The 15,569-nt window shown below is 37.4% G+C and overlaps 1 protein-coding gene across 1 annotated transcript in view; it reads left to right on the forward strand.

The window, feature by feature from the left end:
- The window catches only part of PREX2 (phosphatidylinositol-3,4,5-trisphosphate dependent Rac exchange factor 2), a 221,529-nt gene that overhangs the window by 192,548 nt on the left and 13,412 nt on the right, over positions 1–15,569 (forward strand).

The following is a 15,569-nucleotide window of genomic DNA, read 5'->3' on the forward strand; positions in this document are numbered from 1 at the left end:
TCTTCCCCTTCTGTTACAGAACTCAAGGGGTTTGTCGATTGGGATGTTCTATTCAAGAACTAGACATGGTTGTCACAAGGTAGTTTCTTTACTTGCAGCAAGCAAAGGAGACGGGATTTATATCCAAAGCTCTGTCTCGCCAAAGGTAGGCACAGCCATTGCTCATATATACCATTTTGTTAATTATACATTGATTTTTTCTTTGAGATCTGCTACACCTAACTAGTTGAGTTGCTGTCAAGCTCACCCGTTTAGACCTGCAACTGCAAAATACTATGCTACATTTTAACATTTAGCAAGAATAACGTTTAGTAAGGACTGCCCAGACCTTGAGACTCGTGTCCCACCTAATACTTCCCCAACCAGCTGAAGCTTATATAACCCATCATTTGACCATAGTATAGCACTCAAGGTATGAGTATAGACATTTGTTAGAAAAATGAAATCTGGGAGTTAAAATACAAAACAACTAAAGAAAAATATGTATTAGCAATTAGGGTAATGAAACAGTTTTTATTTCAAATGATGATGAACAGTGTAATCACTATTCATAAAGCAATTAAAAAATCCTCTTTGGTAACTATCAATGAACAATTTTGAAAACCACTTTTGTTTGAACTTTAAAGGTCTTTTTCAACATTCTATTCTGTCATCACTATGACATCCGAGGATGAATGGACAAAACAGGCCCTGTTTAAAAAATACAGTATGTTATAAAAGTGGGTCACTCAAGGTAACCTAATCAGAGCCCTAATAGGGCAGATGATGAAGTGGCATCTTTCTCCACTTGTAATTTGAAACATCAAGTAAAAGGAAGGAGATTTACTCTGGAGATTTCCATATGTAGGTTAGATTCCGTGGGACAGAAAAAAAATTACTACAATAAGCAAATGTAGGTTTCAAATGTATCCACTTACTTTTGCTGCAAAAAAATGACTTGAGAGGTTCAGTAACAAGATTAGAAGTGCTTGAATTTTAAAGCTCCACAAAGATGACTAAATAGAACAGAAGAAATGTTTCTGCTGACTCATGATGCCAAGATAATATACATTCCCAATAAGAAGCTCTAAAATTATGCTCTGTAGCCAAGAATCTGAAACATATTGGTCTAAAACTCTTCTTTTATATAAGGGTAGTGCTAGCAATGACAGAGCGGACATTTAAAACTATCATTAAATATAACTGTAGTTATTATTTCTAACAGCTAGGTTATGATTATGATTTAATCAAATATTTGTTTGATATCTAATACAATCATTAATGAATCAAGACAAAAATAGTGTGCTGTAATCTTTAGAACAAAAAAAGTAAAATGCTATACTAATAGGACTCTGGGAGAAAGACAAAATCTGAGTACATCCTACTCACAATAGAATATAAGTATAAATCTTAACTGCTCTTTCAAACCCATAGAAACAGAACAGAATGGCACTTGGAGGAGGGAAATGGGGAGATGTTGGTCAATGGCACAACATTTCAGTTATGCAAGATGAGTAAGTTCTGCAGATCTACTGTACAATGATGTAACTGTAGTTAAGAATACTGTATTATATACCTGACATTTGCTAGGAAGGTAGATCTGAAGTGTTTTCACCACACACACACACACACACACATGCAAACACACAAGAGAAGAATAAGAAAATGGTAACTATGTGAGGTGATAGATATATTAATTAGCTTGATTATGATGAATATTTCACAATGTATATGTATAATAAGTCAGCAAGTTGTATGTAATAAATACGTACAATTTTTAATTGTCAATTGTACCTCCATAAAACTAGGAAACAAAAGAAAAGTAAGCCTAGAATTTCAAATTATACTGAATTATGAAATAGGCAGATAAAACTCCATAATTTATGCTAATTTCAACAATTAGATAAATAATATATGTATATTCCCTTAAAATTATAGGAAGAAATCAAATATTTCAAAGATGATAGCAGTTTCATTATTTTATCTTTACCCATTACCTTTTATAAAAAGTTCCCTACCTTAAAGAGGTCAAATTTACATATATATTGCTTAGATTTTTCTTTGCAATTGATGTGAATCTTTAAACTTAGGACATTAAATTCTGTTATTTTTAATGTTCATTATTTTTTCAAGTTGGATTACTGTGAAAAAAGAGTAAAACAGTAACTATGAGAGTGACGGCTTCCTGCTGTGGTGTCTAGTTCTGACCTCCAGTATCGTGTGGTGGTGTGCAGACGAGCCTTAGCTTCAGGACATGCGTCTCCTTTTTATATTCTATTTTTTAAGAAAGTGAAGGGGCTAAACAAAAGATATACGTAACACTCAGACACAGACAGCAGTGTGGTGACCGCCGGAGGGAAAGCAGGGTGGGGGACAATGGGGGCAGACAGAGACGCTGCCTGGGGTGATGGGCACGTGATGTAGTGTTCTGACAATTTTTTCTTCAATTGTACATTTGAAAAATGTACCCCAATGCATTCAATAAAAAATTACAGTTTACATTCAGTGTTATATTGTATTAGTTTTAGGTGTGCTTTGCACCCACGTACTTGACATCAGTGGTCATTTTGTAACACCCATCTGTCTTCAGTACGTTTAAAACGAGAGCTTGTACATGCTTACTTTTCGTCATTAAAATTGGGAAAGTCTAGGTAACCATACTATATTAAACACATCTTCATAAAATAATCTAAATATTTAATAACTAGTTGTATTTAATATTTATATCTGTACTGTCTAATTATATTAAATTTAATATTTAGTATATTATAATTAATATATTACTAACTATAACTAATTGTTAGTTATAGTTAATAATTCATATCTATATTTGTCAAACCCAATTTTACTATTTGAGTATATGAGTACAGTTTAAGTGTTCACCTCACTAAAGTTTATTTATATGTAACTATTTAACTGTGATAAATACAGAATCTACTTTATAAAGTATTAAGCATGGCATGATTCTGCAAAACTTATTTAAAGAAACTATACTGTTTTTCATAAATCTGCAAAATTACATTAAAAGCAAAATAAAATCCCAGTCATTTTCTAGGACATTTCTGGGGGCTTTATAAGTCCTCCAATGAATGTCAGAAACCAAATTTCCCAGCCCTTAAAGGAGAGAAGTCTAGCTGCTTCACTTTTGTTTGCCCTTGAGGAATTGCCTCTTTTCTCTGGGAGCCCGGAGCAGGAGGCAGGTGGTGTGGAGAAGGCTGCAGGAAGGAAGCTGCAGTTTTGGCCTGTCCGATATTAATGTTAAATCAGTGACCTGACAAACTCAGGAGAAACACAGAGCAGTGAGATTTGAATCCTGGTAGTGGGCAGAGTGTGGGGTAATGCCCACTGCAGGATTTAAAGCATGAATAGTGTTTACCAGGTGATGGAAATGCAGAAGGATGGTTCATGGCAAAGGACTAGTGTGGGAATATAACCCCGGGTATAAAATAGCAGATGGCATGGGCAGAGGTCACAGTCAGTAGTTTGTTATTTGTGGGTAATGACATGAGAGGGATGCGGAACTGGGAGATGAGGCTAGCAGATTAGCCGGGGTTGGAGAATGGGCGGCCCTGCCTGCTAGGTTAAGGACTTGGGACTCTCTCCTGAAGGCTCTAGGTAGCCAGTGAAGGGCTGCAGCAAAGGAATACCATGATTAGGTATTTTTAAAAGTGAGGGTCACTCTTACAGTCTATGATAGGGCAAAAATAGTGGCAGGGAAACAGCTGGGATTGTACAATAGTACAGTAGGAGATGACGAGACCCAAAACTAAGACTCTGGCATTGAGGTGAGAGGGGAGGGAATAGATGGGAAAGGTGTGAAATGGTTGTCAACGGGACAAGGTGACCGGTGAGAAACAGAGAACAGAAATTGACAGTCCGATGGTCCAGCTTGGGAAGGTGGCAAGGGAAAGGGGCCTGTCACAGGGGCAAATCTGCGTTTTTCTTTGAGGGGATCGTGGAGAGGGATATTGAATTAATCTGTTACCTGCTGAGTTTTGGATGTGCATGGTGGACCTATATGGGATGACCTCTGATGTATTTATAGTCACCAAGGAGTAAAAGGATCCATATGCATAAACATGTTCACACACACGTACATACCAATAAGCTATGGAAAGCCAGAAGCAGGGCTCAGGGTCTGATAAATTAGTACAGGGAGAGGACAAGGGTACTGGGCCAGAGAAGACTTCTCAGAGATTTTTGTGAGCAGGGTTTAAAACATTACTAAGAGCTGTGCTGGCTAGTGTGGCTCAGTGAATTGAGTGCCAGCTTGTGAACCAAAGGGCTGCAGTTCAATTCCTAGTCAGGGCACATGCCTGAGTTGTGGGCCAGGTCCCCAGTGGGGGGTGTGGCAGAGGCAACCATACATTGATGTTTCTCTCCCCCTTTCTCCCTCCCTTCCTCTCTCTCTAAAAATAAAATCTTTAAAAAAATAGAAAAGAAATATTACTAAGAACTTTTTGGGAATTAATACACTTAGGTATTGTAAGTAAGAAGAGGTATCCCAAGAGAAGTCACAGAAGTGTGACAAAGAATAATCAGCTGCCAACCAAGGAAGCTGAGAAAGAATTGCTGGAAGCACATAAAGAGTATTATTCTCCCTGGTTCTCTACCTCCCAGTCCTCTGTGTGTCCTGCTAAGGGGAGCCATGGAATAAAACACTGGAACATCCCCCAGAAATGTCAGAAAATATTCAAACAAAGGTCTATTTGGTATCTGGGATAAACAGAGAAAATAAGTATGGTCCAATATCAAAGAACAAGGGAGAGAGATGAAATCTCATACTGGGCACCCCTTAAGTGTTGATGTCATTTTTAAAAACCTGTAAGGAACAAGGACAAAAGTCGAAGAGCAAAATAGAGAAGGTGGGAATGGAGAGGCAATGCCAAGGAACTTCAGGTAGCTGCCTGTCGGGCTGAAAAATCTAAAATGTGGAGAAGCAAATTCAAACCTGCTGGCTAAGGCCTAATTTACATGGGGATGTTTCATATGCATACACATCTTCAGCATAGCAAATAGTTCCTCAAGAGCCTGAGTGCTCGGTTACTCAGAGGTCAGTGCCCACCTCTGCGCTCAACACAGCCATGAGTCCGCGACAAAGGGAAACACATCCTAACGTTCCTGAGTAGAAAGAATGAGGGATGAGGGAGTTTTTGCCTAGCAGTTGATTTTTCAGCCTTGGCTTAAAGACATATGAGATCCATCTGGAAAAACTCCAACCATTGTTAATATAATGAGAACCGTTTGTCCAACATTGATGTAACCTGGCAGCCAAGGAGAGTGGACTGAAATGTGCATGTGTGAACACTGACAACTTCACTGTACTAGTCAGTGGGGGTAGTAGTCGCCCTTGAGTGAGCATGTGTACTGTGTGGCTGTCACATTCAAAATGACTTAGCAAGCAGAGCAGTGAATCTGTATCATATTTTGAGTTAAGCTTGAACATTCCTCCGTGGAAACTTCATGATTCAGGAGGTCTCAGCTATACGCAACTGGTGACTGGCAGCTTCATCACGACAATGCACCTGCTCACGCATCACATCTCATGCAGTTTTTTTGCAAAACATTAAATCACCCAGGTGACTCAGCCTTCCTACAGCCCAGATTTGGTGTTCTGTGACTTCTGGCTTTTGCGAAAACTAAAATCACCTTTGAAGGAGAAGAGGTTTCAGATTGGTGATGAGATTCAGGAAAATATGATGGACAGCTGATAGCAATTGGGAGAACTGTGTGAGGTCCCAAGGTTCCCACTTGAAGGGGACTGAGGTGTCATTGTCTTATGTATAGTATTTCTTGAATCTTGTATCTTCTTCACGAAATGTCTCTAATTCTTGTAGTACATGACAGGGTACTTTCTGGACAGGCCTCTTAGGCTGAGAATTTCCAGGGCATGTATTGAAAGTTGCAATAAAAAGTCCCATTATCTTCAATGAAAATTTCATGGCTAATCCCATGTGCGATACTAAAGATGTGCCCCTTACATTCGATGACTTTTTTTTGCCTTAAGGTATACAGAGCAAGTGGGGTATTCAGCTTGGCTCTGAGTCTGCTGCTAGGATCTCACTCCCGCTGTTCTTGTTTACTTCTGCTTAGGCTCAGCTCTTTCTCACCCTGCCCTGCTCTGCCTGCCACCACTGTGCAGCCTCTTCAAACACTCAGCAACCCCTTGTCTTTCAGCTCTCAGTCTGTGAAACCTAGGAGCCCAGGGCAGTCACGGGAAGGTTTCTTCAGTACTGTCTGGCGAGAGTCAAGTAATAATATTGTCAGCATCAGTAGACATCTGGAGGTTCTTTCTATAGAATATACTGGAAACTTGCCGGGATGATTACTGGCTTATGGGTCTTCCTATGGTTACATCGTTGTCACATTTTCCTAAAGGGAGAGTGTAAATATTTAATATTTTATTTTATCTGTGTGTGTAGGTGTGTGTATAAGTGAAGTCTTTATTGTTGAACACAAATAATCTGCCCCCTTTTCACACAAAAATACTTACGTATTTTATTAACAAAAGTGTCTTCTCTGTTACAGGGATCAAGGACACAGGGGTTGGGTTTTTGAAATCCCTGTGGACCTGTGACCATTTTGCCAAACTTTTAATTGGTCACAAATGCATTGCTAAGGCTGACCAAGGTGGAAAAGGTCAATAGGCCAGCAGTGGCCCTTGCATAGTAATGTCGCAGACACTCTGCCTGTGCAGAAGCGGAGCAGCCGCTCAAGGGCTGAGCGGTATTTAAACATCCAGCATCAGCCCTCGGGTGTACCATTCTCCCTCTGTGTGAGGTAGTAAAAGGGAGCTGGGCAACGTTCAACAATTAGTTTTTTCAATCAGGTGCTTCATTCTAATTGTCAGTAGACTTTTCAGAGTGGTGCCCTGTGCTCAGTAGTTGAAAGTAATTAGACGCCAGAATAAATGAGATCACCACAGGAATGAACACTCTCTATACAGAACAGTGCATTTTATACTGAAAACTGTAAATCTGTCGCAGAGAAGGAACACAGTCTCCCTCCCATTTATTTTTACTACTTGATTGCCTTAACGTCAATATACTTTTTTAAACATGCTTCATGTCTAGTTCCTTTTTAATCACGAACACATCCATTTTAGTGTGATGAGGTCTGCATTCATAGAGAAGTGGTTTGGGCCAGCTGAATCAGTCTCTCTGAAAACAATTCATTTAAATATAAATGCTGAGCCAAGACTGTAGTTGTTGAATTATGTCTGTGCAGAGCTGGAATCTCTAAATGCAGTCATCTACATGTTACAATTTTGGAATAATGGAAAGAGACCTGGATTTTGAATCAGAAAACTGGTTTTAAACCCGCACCTTACTCACTGTGTGACCCAGATTACATCACCCGGTCTCTCAGAGGCTTGTGGGTGAAATGTGAATGAAATGTGAATGATTGTTTTTTTCAAAAAAAAAGTTGGCATGAGGATTAAGTTAGCAATATATGTGAGAGTATCTACTACAGGACCTGGCACCAGTGAATGATCCATTTTTCAACCTTAGTCTGTATTTCCGATAGTGAATTAGAGTTAGAAATACAGAATACAATATGTTTAAAATGATTGAATCATACTTACTAAGAGAGAGGATCTCCTGTAAGAACTACTTTAAAAATCACAGTACACGGTAAGAGTAGATCTTAAGTGTTCAAACTACAGATGTGTGATGTGATACAGATGTTAGCTAATGCTGTGGTAGCTATCATTTTGCAATGTGTAAGTATATCAAATCAACACATATATACCTTAAACTCAGACAATGTGGTATCTCAGTGATTTCTCAATGAAGCTGGAAAAAGTCACAGTAATAGGCCATGAAAGGATGAAAAAGGAGTATGAAAAATACAAGAGCTAACTTGTCTGATCTATAAGAAATAGAATACAAAGAACTCTGGACCCTATTTTTTTTATAATGTGGTTTTCCCTATCTACTGTTTTACATAAACTGTTGAAAAACAGACTATATAATATGTGATTTGTACTTTTACTCATTATACAAATTAGTAGTGTGAATAAAAAATTCAAAGCATTGCTATGAAACAGAGGCTAGGTTGTGATTCTTTGCTGTGGGACCATCCAAGCTCAAGTCTGCTAAATAATGAAATAACAAACCAACTAATGAATATCAGTGTCAAGTCACTATGACATGCAACCCTGGTGAGATTGGCTAGAGTTACAGGGACAGACTGTAGCAATAAAAAGATTTAGTAATCAACTTACCATCTAAGAAGTCAGGAACAGAAATCATATGGAAACTGTGACTCGGAAAGGACAATAATGTCCGAGATAAGTGAAGAAGGAGGAGGAAGGAAGAGGAAACAGTGACAGGTTCTCCAGCTCCCCTGTGAAGGACCCATGGTCCCAAAGGGACCGGGGTAAATTGGTTTGAAGCTCTGCACAACAAGATCACTGTTTCTGTTCAGATTCAATGCTGTTTGAATTGGCACATCTATTGGGTGATAACCCCGCCCTGTAAAGAAATGTCAAGCCTTATTCAACCATTCCTGGAAATTACTTTCCTGTTTGCCCCTGTCTTCTACAATATACTTAAACTAGTTCAGGGTAACGACTAGGTTATAAGATTTTAAACAATCTTATTCTATATGGAACTTATTTTTAGAATTCTCGATAGCTTATAGAAAGTCAGGGCAGCAGAACAGGCTCCCCTTGAATTCAAGGGTGTAGGAGGTTTTCTTTCTTAGTGTCAAAACCCAGAGTACAGTATATGTTAGAATAAAGACAAATATTTAGGACTTCAATTAGGAGCTAGCATTTGTTTATTCCTTCATTAATTGGGGGAAAAAACTATGTATGGAGCACTGGCAAGTGCCAAGCACTGTGCTACACCAAACCAGGGAGACAAGAGAACTGTGCCTCCCTCAAATCTTCCAGCCTCAGGTCCTGGCAGGAGAACTGCAGGGGAAGCCGGGCAGCCACACTGTGTGACACTAGGTCTCTTTAACAATGACAATAGAAGCAAGACAGAGAAAGGACTGGGATTTTAAGTGAAATCACAGAGGGGTGGATGTAGATTTTTCAAACTACAACAGAGGAGAACAACATATAGCATGTCATTTTGACAGTGCGAAAACGGATTCTGTTAGGGTGGCAAATTATGCAAATGTATGCTTCTGAACTGGGAAATATTGCCAAATGATAAGCAGATACCTTCCATCTGTCATAGAAATCTTCTGTGTGTAAGAGTGGTATACAAATAGCAGTAGAAGCTGCTGATAATCCAGTTTTTTCACCCACTTCATTCTCTTGGGATTGAAATACATGCTCATTATTCCTCTCCAATGTTAGATGCTGTGCAGCTAACTTGAGGATAGTATATAGGGTGGGGCAAACATAGGTCTCCAGTTGCGAGTACATGAAACACAGAGCTTATTCTTATATTATGTATTAGTTATTATATTATTTTCTATAAAAACAACTGGAATCCTACTTTTACCCCATGCTGTAGGATCAGAGATGACAGCTGATTAGATTCCTAATAACTTGTATGTGACAGTTATTTGAATAAGGATAATGAACCTGGCTTTTAATTAAAGGAGAAAAGAAGATGGCTTCATAGAATAAGGAAGAATGACTTCATGTTTTTAAGATATAAATCGGTAAGCTTGTAAATATAGACCTGTAACTATGTAAAGACATATAAACCATGTGAAAAATATTATCAAAATAATAGATGCCTCAGGCTGTTGAGATATATGCTGATTGATGCATTTGCCCTAAGGGAATTTTCTCACTCTTGTTTCCATGACCAAAAGCAGTGTCATAGTTATAAAGGATGGTGAAAATGAGGCCAGACACTCAGAAGTCCAGAGCTGAAAAACAAAATCCAGCTCCTATCATTGGATAGAATTCTATATCAGGGCAGAACTCACTGATTTCAGAATCATTACATATTTATTTTACTTTATATTTATCCAGTATAAAATCAAATTAACCTTTATATTAATGCAAATAATTCAAAATGAGTTTCATTGTTTAGCCAGTTTACATAGATTATTAAGGTCTCATGTGTAATACTGCCATTTCCATAGTTGATTAAAACTGTTGTGTGACACACAGTCCTTTAAACTCAGAAAACCCAAGTATATGCCTTAAGACTTTGGGTGTGTGTTTTTCATATATCATATTTTTTCTCACAGCATATTATTCTGCTAATTATACTGCACTGGCACAAAAAGCTAACATACTGTGCAAGTGCCTCAATTTTAGTATTCATGCACGACATAGTGAAAAATCACTGCTTAAGTATAAGCTTTGAAGTCACAACATGTCGTCCCAAAGTCAATGACCCCAGTGGGTTTTGTTTCTAAGGATAGTTTTTAGTTGTAATTCAGTATGTAACATTATTGAGGAGCCCAATAGAAATTTTGAAAGCAATGTTCAGTCTCAACAAGTAATAACAAATGTTGGAGAGGTTATGGAGAAAACCTCTTTATTCACTTCTGGTAGGAATGTAAACTGGTACAGCCATTGTGGAAAATAGTATGGAGGTTCCTCAAAAACTTAAGAACAGAGTTGCCACAAAGACCCATCAATCCCTCTTCTGGGTATCTACCTGAAAAATTTGAAAACATTTATTCACAAAGATATGTGCACTCCCATGTTCATTACAGCATTATTTTCGGTGGCCAAGACATGGAGATGGCCAAAGTGTCCTTCAGCAGAGGAGTGGGTAAAGCAGATGTGGTGCATGGGTACAATGAAATACTACTCAGCCATAGAAAATATGAAATACTGCCATTTGAGACAACATGGGTGGACTCTGAGAATATTATGCTAAATGAAATAAGTCTGTCAGAAAAAGCTAAGAACCATATGATTTTACTTGTACACGGGATGTAAAACTGAAACTCATGGACACAGACAAGAGGATGGTGGTTACCAGAAGGAAGGGAGTGAGGGGGAGTCAAGAATGGAGGGGGTCACCAAATATACGGTGATTTGACTTTGGGTGGTGGGCGCAGAATGCAGCGTAGAGATGACGTATTGTAGAATTGTATACTTGAAACCATATAATCTTATTAACCAGTGTCACTAGCAATACATTTAATTAAAAATAAAATAAAATGAAATAACATAAAAACAGAGAAATAAAAACAAAGTATCATTTGAAAAGTAATTTTAATTACTTTAAAATTTTTTTCAGTACCTTCATTATGTTAATTTATGGCAAATTATTGTGGCTCAGAATTCAAAAATCTTCATTGCATAAGGTTTTCATGTGATTTATTTAACGTCAGTTTATAACTAGAATGTGAATGCCCCTCCTCCACTAATAATAAGGATATTTGAGATCACCCTCAAGAGACAACAATATAATCATTAGCTACCAAGCAAAAGGTTAGAATTTCTGACCATGACCTTGCTAAGAATTAACAAATAAATTCACCACAGGAAAACAGAGATCAAAGCCATGAACCTTTCATTGTTCTGGTTCCCCATGTCAGGTTCAGCTACTAATGCCACCCTTGTGGACTCAAAGGTGTGACTCATCTGCCCAGGTGTTGGATTTAACACATTTCAACCCTTGGGAGATTGTCTTCCTTGTTCGGCACAATTGGAATCAACATTGAATGAGGCAGTAGAGCTGTGGAGATTTGAAAGCATAATAGAGTACAGCCGATGTCTTTATTTGTTATCATGGCAAATGACCAAATATGTAGAAGGTCCTTATGTTTCAAAATCCTTTATCTAATTTACTATAGAAATGTCATGTTTAGCATGTTTTTTAAAAGACGTACATATAATTTGATCCAAGTAAGATCTGAAGTCTTACAAACTCAACTAAATATAGTGTGTTAGATATGATTTAATAAATTGTTGAAATATAATATTGTCCCTTTAAACCAACATAGGAAGCCAAGCTTTGTCTCTGCTGTAAGACTCAGTTGAGGAGAAGGTTTGGATGCCGGTTGTTTTCATCCCTGGCACTTCTAGATAGAGCTGGCACATAGGAGACCATCTCACATGCTTTTCCTGACCCTTCATTTCACAGTTGGACACATAAAATAAAATTGATAGCTAATGTCTAAGATCAGTTAGAACAGACATGTGAAATAAAAGCCTCATATTAGCAAGTACCAAATTATAGTTGGGTAAACTCGACTTCAACCAAACCCCAATTTATAAAATAATATTGGTAGAAGTTTGTCATTAACTCCATGTAATTATCATAATCCTGTAACATCAAAATCTTATAAAAGAATTTACCACAGAATTACTTTAATGAACATCTCTCTAAAATAAAAAGTAGAAAGCTTTTAAAAACACTGTGGAATTTGAGGAATTGGGATTTATGCAAGCTCATGTTCTTCAGATTTTCTAAATTATGTGTTGCCCATGTGAGCTCATATGGACAGACTTACTAAATGAGCTCAGTAGCAAAGAACAATGTAAATAACATTAGTACACTTCTTGCTCTTTGTGTTTACAAACTTATTTCCCCTCCTGTACACACACATTACAGTTCTGGGTGCCCCAGGATGTGAATGTATTTCATTACAGCCTGCGGTCCTGCCCCTCCTTTTCAACACTGGGTGAATTTGTATAATGGGCAATAGGAATACTCCAGAATCCATTCCTGCATTAGAATATTATAATAACCTAACTGTAAATGGAAGTGACTGAATTATAATCATAGGTCCCAGTAAACCTAATCTACATGCATCCTTAACTTATTTCATTTAGCTTAGTTCCAGAAATAACCATAGCCTGAATAGTACAGAACACGCCAGAGTGAAGTTGGGATATTAAAAGGCAACAGTGGTTGCCTTTTTAATTGCCTAAAAAGGCAATTAAAATATTTTGCTTTCGTGAGTTTTTAAAAGCATGTAACTATGTAAACAGGTTCTTAGGCAAGTAAGGGACACTGAAACTCAACCTTTCTATTTTGATAGTAAATCCACTTCTGACAGCACCTAATGGCACTTGTAGGTACAAAGTAGACACCCAGAAATATTTGTTGGATGGTTGGATGGGTAGATCAATACACAGTGACAACTTTATGACTATTCCACAGCATTGCTAAATCAAAGTGCCTTTCAAATTAAATTGGACCAACGAGGTGCAGATTACATTTACATAGTAAATCTGTGCTATATCTGTAAGTAATACGGGATCTGTTCTTAATACGAAATATGTCAATAAGATGTATTCATTATGACAGATATATTGACCCCATGCCTTTTCTTTCTATGGGGAAATTATTGAGTTCTGCATAATTTTGCAACCTGTTAAGTACACTTCTTCAGGTGTGTGTCCTAAGCAGAGCTACTACTTAGAATGTCTTATTGCTAAAATTGTGGAACAGCTTTCTTCAATGCATATGTTATATTTGTCTTTTTATGAAGGACAGTTTCTACTCTGTGGACTTTTTTTTGTTACTCCCAAGAAAACAGTTGTCTAAAACTTTTTAAGTGGTATTGCAGCTAGAAGCAGCTGAAAAATTGAAGATATGTATTTTTCAGGATGGAGTAAAAATACAGATTTATTTAAAGTTTAATTTCCTGTCTAATGCTAGAACAAGGATTGTGCTAGGAAGGAGATTGGCAGGTCAGACAAGAAATCTCATACTGAATGGATTTGCTTAGGATGCTGGCCTTTGGTACTCTTCCTTCACTCTCAAGCCTAGCCAGGGTTAACAAATCAGTCTCACTGGTAATCGGAGAACTACCTACAAAATCAAATCTTCTCTCATAAAACCTGACTCTGTGTATACATGAATGCACCACTGAAAAACCACATGCCACTTTGGGGACCTGGAATTTTTCAGAGAATGCCCAAATTGAAATGCTTCTTGCAAATACTGAGTTTTCCCATCTGGCATTCAGATTGAGATAGTTGAGAGATAATAAAAAGTTATGAGGCAAATAATGACATATCAACAGTGAATTGGTGGACTTAGGACAAGGTTTTTTTCACAAGCTTAATTTAAGAAATGGATTTCTGAGATGCTGTGATGCAAAGACTGAGCTTTCGTTGGAAACATCAACTGTGAGTCAGATAAGGCAATGTGTCCCACATTGACCTGCTCGTTTCTTTTACAATGTCTCATTTTTATGCTGTCACAAAGGGTAGGAGCTCCTTTCTCTCTGCTGCATAGTATTCTATTATATAAAGGCACCACAGTTTTTTGATCCACTCATTTACTGATGGGCACTTAGGTTGCTTCCAGCACCTGACTATTATCAATTGTGCTGCTATGAACAGTGGGGTGCACATGTTCTTTTAGATTGGTGTTTCAGGGATGGAACTGGAGAGCATTATGCTAAGTGAAATAAGCCAGGTGGCGAGGGACAAATACCATATGATCTCACCTTTAACTGGAACATAATCAACAACAACAACAAAAAAGCAAACAAAATATAACTAGAGACATTGAAATTAAGAACAATCTAACAATAGCCAGAGGGGAGTCGGGAGGGGACAGTGGGGAGAAGGGTTTTCAGGAACTACTATAAAAGACACATGGAGAAAACCAAGAGGGAGGGTGGAAGCAAGGGAGGGAGGTGGGTTTTGATGGGCTGGGAAGAAAATACAGACAGCTGTAACTGAACAACAATAAATTAACTTAAAAAATAAAGAAATAAAATGTCTCATTTTTAAATGGGTGTAAATTAATTTAGGGACCTACTGTATTTGCCATGTATAATGCACACCCATGTTTTTGGCCCCACTTTCAGGGAAATAAATTTTTCATTTTAGTTCTTTAATTCATTTTTATTTATATATAAAACAATTATCATATTCCAGTATATTATTTTGCATATGGATATTTTTATTGATTTCTAGAGTTACACTTTTAACACATAAGCATAAATAAGAGAATTAGATACAGAATTAGTACTACCCATGTATAATGTGCATCCTTATTCTTCCCTCAAAAGTTTGGGCAAAAAAAGTGCACCTTATATACAGCATGTTACAGTAAGTGGAATATATAAAAGTTAGTATGAAAAGCAAATATAGATAAAGCTGACTTTTTGGATAAGCTGGTGGAAGAAATTTCACACCAATATTTCAGTGTGACTAGAAAAAAATAAAAAATGTTTAGCTTTATTCAGCTAGTGCAATGAGCATTATTGATTAAAATGTTAGGATCAATAAAGACTTAAAATTGCAGTAGAGGAGATGTGAGGAAGGAGAATAAGGTTATGCTCTGTCAAGTAACCTAAATGCTTTGTAAAAAATTGATTTGAAACATGAACTGTCAATGATACTCTGGGCCTTCAGGGGTATAGGTGTCTCACAGCAGCAGATACATGCAAAGCCACAATGTATGCTGTTACCACACTCATACACTAAGTACCGGTAAACACCGTGCACTACTAGAAGCTAATTATAAAACCTTAGCCTTTGAATATGTGTTGTTAATCCTTTCCAAAGAATTCTCTGTAATGTTAATGAGGAAGCTGCTTTTCAAGTCATTTAACAACCAATGGAACGTAACATGTTTCTCCTTAGAATGCAATTATGTGTATAATGCAGTTGCACTTTGTCAAGTTCTTTCTAAAATTACAGCAGTAACATTTTAAATCTGTCTTCTTTTTTCCTTAATTCATCAGAA

Source organism: Phyllostomus discolor, chromosome 7 (assembly GCF_004126475.2).
Source record: "Phyllostomus discolor isolate MPI-MPIP mPhyDis1 chromosome 7, mPhyDis1.pri.v3, whole genome shotgun sequence".
Classification (NCBI taxonomy): Eukaryota; Metazoa; Chordata; class Mammalia; order Chiroptera; family Phyllostomidae; genus Phyllostomus; species Phyllostomus discolor.